Source organism: Fundulus heteroclitus, unplaced genomic scaffold, assembly GCF_011125445.2.
Source record: "Fundulus heteroclitus isolate FHET01 unplaced genomic scaffold, MU-UCD_Fhet_4.1 scaffold_204, whole genome shotgun sequence".
Taxonomy (NCBI): Eukaryota; Metazoa; Chordata; class Actinopteri; order Cyprinodontiformes; family Fundulidae; genus Fundulus; species Fundulus heteroclitus.
In genome coordinates, this window is record NW_023396616.1 from 1 (window position 1) to 5,745 (window position 5,745).

A 5,745-nucleotide genomic window follows, 5' to 3' on the forward strand; every position below is an offset into this window, starting at 1 on the left:
CCGGCGCCGACTATAGCAACATGATGGGACTTGTTGATCCTGGGGAGACCCGTGTTCAGTGTGTCCAGCAGTTCAGCGTAGTCGGTGTCGTTCAGGCAGTCAGCAAGGTGTTCCTTCACACTGACTAGATCGCTGATTTTACACAGAGTGAGCAGCAGTAGAATGACGGAAACTGGGGATGCACAGAAAGAATCTGTTTAAGCTTTATTCTAGAAGATTACACGTGGAAAACATATGGTTATCCATGCATTTTGATGCAACCACATGTTTATTTCAGGTTTTAGCAAAAGCCTTTCTTTACCTTAGCAATATTTCATCTAGAAACAGGCAACCAGATTGTTCACTAGTCACATTCCCATAAGCCCAAGTCTGGTTTCAAGCATTTTACCCAAAGTCTAAATCAAGTATAACGTCTCTAATCGCTGGAACAAACATTTTATCATCAAATGCATGCCATAGAATAGCCTGACTATAACGCTGCATTTCCATATTCAAACCTTACATGTTTGTACTTTAGCTTAATTTAACACATTTATCAACAAATAGCTTTATTGTTCCCATTTGTTTTAATGTGCAAAAGTGTTGTTAGCTGCTTTGTATTACTTTGAAATGTGGTCATATTTACACCCTTTAGAAATGTGAATCTGACTCTAAAACCAGTAGAAAGAGACTAACAGTTGCTAATTTCAAACTTCTGAATTAAGTTTCACTTTCAGTTGTACGTTCATTTGTAGAGACATCCGTGTGGTGATTATCATATAGCTACAGTAAACATAAAAAACTGGTATAAATCCTTTAATCCCTCATAATTCTTTCACTTTCACAGGATATTAGGAGAACAAGGTGAACCACCCATCAGAGTCTGCAGTTTACACAAAAACCTGCTTTTACTACTTATTACCTGAAAGGAATAGATGATAATAAAAATATGAGCCTCAGATTATTAATCTGAGTCAAGTCTTGACTCCTGACAGCACATATGTAAGTCAAGTCTAAAGTCCAGGCTGAAACCAAAATTAATTTCTGAGCAGCGTGGGTTTTGCCCGTTGTTGTATTTTTACAACGAAATTGCTTAAAAAACAAAGTTTCTCATCTCAAGACATTTTCAATGATGGGAGGCTGACGAGCTTGTGAAAAAAAAAACCTTCAGCTACTTTCATTAAGGGTGGAATGGACTTAATAATGAACTTGCAGAATTAATCTGTAGCTCTGTCATAACACCAAAGTAACAAATTCTCCTGAAAGCTCAATAAATAGGTTGTGGATTTTCAGCAGTAAGTTTAGTCGAGGTATATCTGCACAGGCAGAGCAATCAAACACCCAATTTAAGAAAGACAATCAACCAGTTTTCATTGACAGCTGTAAAATACTTACATGAGCTCCATGTCAGGACATGCACGCCCATCTTAATTCTGTTAAAAGATTGGGAAAAATAAACAGAAGATATTAAGTGAAGCATAAAAGACCCTTCAATGTTAAAACCATATGAACTCAAAAGCATAACACATTAAAAATATACAACCTAAAATGCTTCATATGCTCCTGTCATAAATAGTTACATTTTAAGAGCTCCATCTTTTTCATCAACGTCTCATATTATTTTCTTTATCTGCTCAATTTAAGAAAATCTGTTATCTATGATTTGTAACTACCTCAAAATCCTAACCCTCGTCTGATTTTACCGCGTTTACGTCTGTAGGAGGATAAATCAAAGAATCGTACCTGAAAAGGTGATTTAATAGCAGGTGGTGCAGCCACTCTGCCCAGATGTTGGATTCAGAGCTTCTTTTGTACCCTGCTTTCCTCCCTCACCACACAGGCCTTGCCATAAGGGGTGTGTTATCCTTTAAAATCGAAACGACACAAGGAAATGCTGTTTTTTTATTATCTTTGTTTCACTTTTAATCAAGTCATGCAATCTGCTGATCAAATCTCATGATCAGGCAAGAACCTGCATAACCTGCTACTAAAACTGTGACTCTTATTCATAGATCAGTTTTTTTTAAACATGCCAACCTCACTTAAATCTCCCAAACCTTTCTCTTTTTTACTTTGAACCAAAAGGAGGAATGTTTGATTGCTTTAACAAAATCAATAATATTGAGGGGGAAAAAAATTCTTTCTGGTTTCAGTTCAGCTTTGATTTGCTGTGGCAGTTCTTTGGGTGAAAATGAAACTTTCCAGGAATTTTCAGAAGACGATTTGGTAAATCGCCTGAAAGACTTGTTCAGTCAGCTGACCAGCGCCATAAATCCCAGCCTCATGATCAGTTAAACACAAACAGGGAAGCGATACCAGAGATTGAGCTTTATTCTTTAATGTGGTAACCAAACATTTGTCTCTCCCAGGCACACGTCTGCATTGACCTCTGTTAGGAGGATGTCTGACGGGATTGGAAAGAAAAAGCGAAGTGAGAAAACCACATTTAGTTTCAGCCAAACCACTGAGGTTGGTTGACTCAGCTCTTTGGTAAAGTTCAAAGCTTTGTGATTTCTCAGTTTCTACATCAGAATTACCATTTTTTCCACAATCAAAATGACACGTTAAAGATTACAACAGTATGTTATAACAGAGTAATGGATCTTTATTTATTCCCAAAGCTCTTTTTTAAAATGCAGCTCTGTCCAGCTTTATATCAGAGGTTCACTTCAAAAGTCTGACAATGAAAATCCTCACAGTAAAAAGCGCTACCATTTCTTCATATATTCTTTTTAACCACTGTTCTTTAGATACTAATGGCATTCAGCCTACTTCGTAAAGTTTTGCTTTTTAGTAGGATCAGTGAACTGGGATCAGGGACGCTGCAATGGTTCAATTCCTACTTCCCAAGGCAAGCTTTTTCTACCAGGTTTATTGACCTTGTATGATCTTCCACTTCATACTTAGTTTTAGGGCCCTTTATCCTCTTTCATTTATATTTCTTCCTTATTAGTTCAATAGATGCTGCTGTACTATTATGCATATTGAATATTATTTCATATTGCTCAAGTAAATGCAGTGTTTCTACTGCTTAACTAGAATATTTCATCTTTTTTACCTCAGATTATTAATAATTGTGCAATACTTAAGCTGGTATTTATGTTTTACTGCAAAATTCTGGTATTTATTCTTACTTTTTAATATCGGTTGTTCTAATAAAGCTCATCCCCTATTGCTTTATAACTAACTCTACACATTATTAAAAATTGTGTAACTCTGTGTCTTTGCCTATTTCCCCATTGTGGGACGATGAAGGATTTTTTAATTTTCTTATCTTAAAAGGTACAAAGCACAAGTTTTGAAGGTAAATATTATTTATTTTGCTGTGCAAATTCTCAGCTATCCGGTTCAATGCAACAGCAAACAGACTTAAATCGGAGGCAACCGGGCTTTCACTCGGTTTTTCTGAAAATGTTTCACCACCTAGCAGGAGTCTTTGTCAGTTCAGTTATTTATTTTTATTCCCATACATGCCCTTACAATCACCTGACGTGTAAAATTGGTTATCCTTTATCTTTTTTAGTTGCCTTTAGGCTAGATTGGTCAGTTCATGAGAGAGTGATTCAGGCCTAACACTCTGGGCGTGAGTGTGATGCTCTCTGATTCTCTGCTGAGTCTCCGCCTTAATTGGTGCATTGGCGAGAGAACATGGGCCAACTTTTATATTTAGAGCTTTCTTACCACAGAAGACACCTTTAAACAAAAGACCTTTGCAGTCGCAGCAGCAGATGCTTTCCTCTTCTCCCATGCGCGTGTACAACACTGGTGTCATTTCAGCTTGTCGCCAGAGGGGGCAGACATCTGCACAAATCTTGAAACTTGCGCTATGCTTTTGTAATACTCTGGAAATCTGGCATTTCATGCTGCTGGTTTCCCAACCACTGTAACATTTTTGTTATTTTTAAAATGGCAGCAACCCTGTTTTGCCATTACTCAATTGTTTTGACAGAGTAATTGCCCGGATGATTAAAAATTTGCGAAAACCTTTGATAACAAAAATGTCTTTGCGTTTGAAGCCTTTTATTCTATGCCGTTAAACCCATGTAGACCAACCTGTTTTCTGAGTAGCATTAATGAAATGAACTTGGAGGGTGTGTCCTATAATTGTTGCAGTTCCATCACAAGGGATGGGCTGACAGGCCTCTGCTACGTCTGTTTACATCTCTTGTTTAAAGTTTGCCCTTCACAGGGCTTCACCGTGTAAGATCATCAAAATTCATAGTGTCTATGGCCTTGTTCACATGTAGCGGGGTCTTCATAAATCAAATATCTCTGCCACATCATTATTAAAAATAATATTGTACACATGGGATGGTTGTCAGAAAAGTTGTCACCCACACTAACTCGCACAGATATTCCTCTGAGCTTTGTTTTAAACATGCCAAAAACCTAGGGGGCGGTGTACCAATAAGCTAAAACCTACGTTAGCCAATCAGAATCCTTCCAAACAACAGCGACGTTGTATGGCATTGTGCCTCCGTATCAGAAGGGAGAGCTGGTGTAAAAGATTTGACCTCCAAGCTCTCTTTCTCCTTTGAACCTGAACATATAGGAGCAGTTGATTTCATAGCAGTGAGTTTGTCCAGTTTAACACTGATTGGATACATATCGTAAATTATAAAAGTCAGCACCTCTCTGACACCAGTTTCCTCCACTGCAGTGCCAATTCTATAAAAATTATCCCACATGTGATGTCAGCCTCGCAGTATTTGTCGCAGACTGTGACGTGCCGGTACCTAAAACTCCATCTTGCCTTGTACAAACATTGGCTCAAACATGGCATTTTCTCAAATCTCCATTTTGGTGGGAATTTCCAGAAATGATCGTTTTTAGTGATGTAGAATTGAGTTTTCGTTTGGATGGAAGGCCAAAGTGCAGATTTCTTGGCTCCCAGATATTAGGCTACGTGTGGACTCTATGTTTAGGAATAGTTCTTCTGTTATCAGACACCCGTTTTTTTTTTTTTTCAAAAGCAGGCCTGACCTGTTTGAACTTGTCAGACCAGGTTTCAATGGTTGACCTCTGGCTTCAGAGGTCTTATCTTATTTATCAGTTGTAAAACTGCCTTTTGCAGCTACTTTTTATTTAGGTTTTGCCTCTTCACCAGTATTGTTTGAGTTGTTCCCCTGGACATCCCTCTGGTCTAACGTTGTTGGTTAGTGTCTCACAGTTTTAAAGTGTTGCGGGATCATACCAGAAGAGTTTATGAATAAAGCAGGAATTCTGGGACCGAAAAGAAACTTGTCTTATTCCAAAGTCTTACTAATTTAATTCTAGACACCAAACAGGAACATCCATGCAAGGACACATGTTGTTATGGTTTTTAGCATTTTGTTACGTTGATATGGCAAAGTGGAATAAAGACATGGTGGCATAGTTACACTGTCGCTAGAAGGTCTCTGGTATGAATCTGGCCTGGAGTTCTTCTAATCAGAATCAGAATCAAGTTTAATCGCCAAGTAGGTTTGCACTTACAAGGAATTTGACTTGGTGTTGATGGTGCAGACAACAAAAAAGAATACAGTAAAATAAAAAGTAAAAAGGATATATACACAGAAGCAATACGTGTAGTTTGCATGACATCACCATCCAGGACTGAGCTCTCTCTGGGTGCTCCAGCTTCCTCCCACAGTCCAAAACCATGCCTGTTTGATTAGTCGGTCCCTCTACATTGCCATAAGGTATGAGTGAATGCAAATGGTTGTATGTCTTCTGATGGACTGGCAACTTGTGCAGAGTGTACCCTGCCCCTTGCCCAATATCAGC

General features: G+C 38.3%; 1 long non-coding RNA gene across 1 annotated transcript; it reads right to left on the reverse strand.

Moving 5' to 3' along the window:
- Nucleotides 1-8: 8 nt before the first annotated feature.
- LOC118559022 lies at nt 9-1,781 on the reverse strand. The gene is made up of 3 exons (XR_004928603.1): nt 1,723-1,781; nt 1,375-1,412; nt 9-172 (listed from the first exon to the last, which is right to left on the reverse strand). It is a non-coding gene; the product is annotated as an uncharacterized LOC118559022 (long non-coding RNA).
- Nucleotides 1,782-5,745: the final 3,964 nt, after the last annotated feature.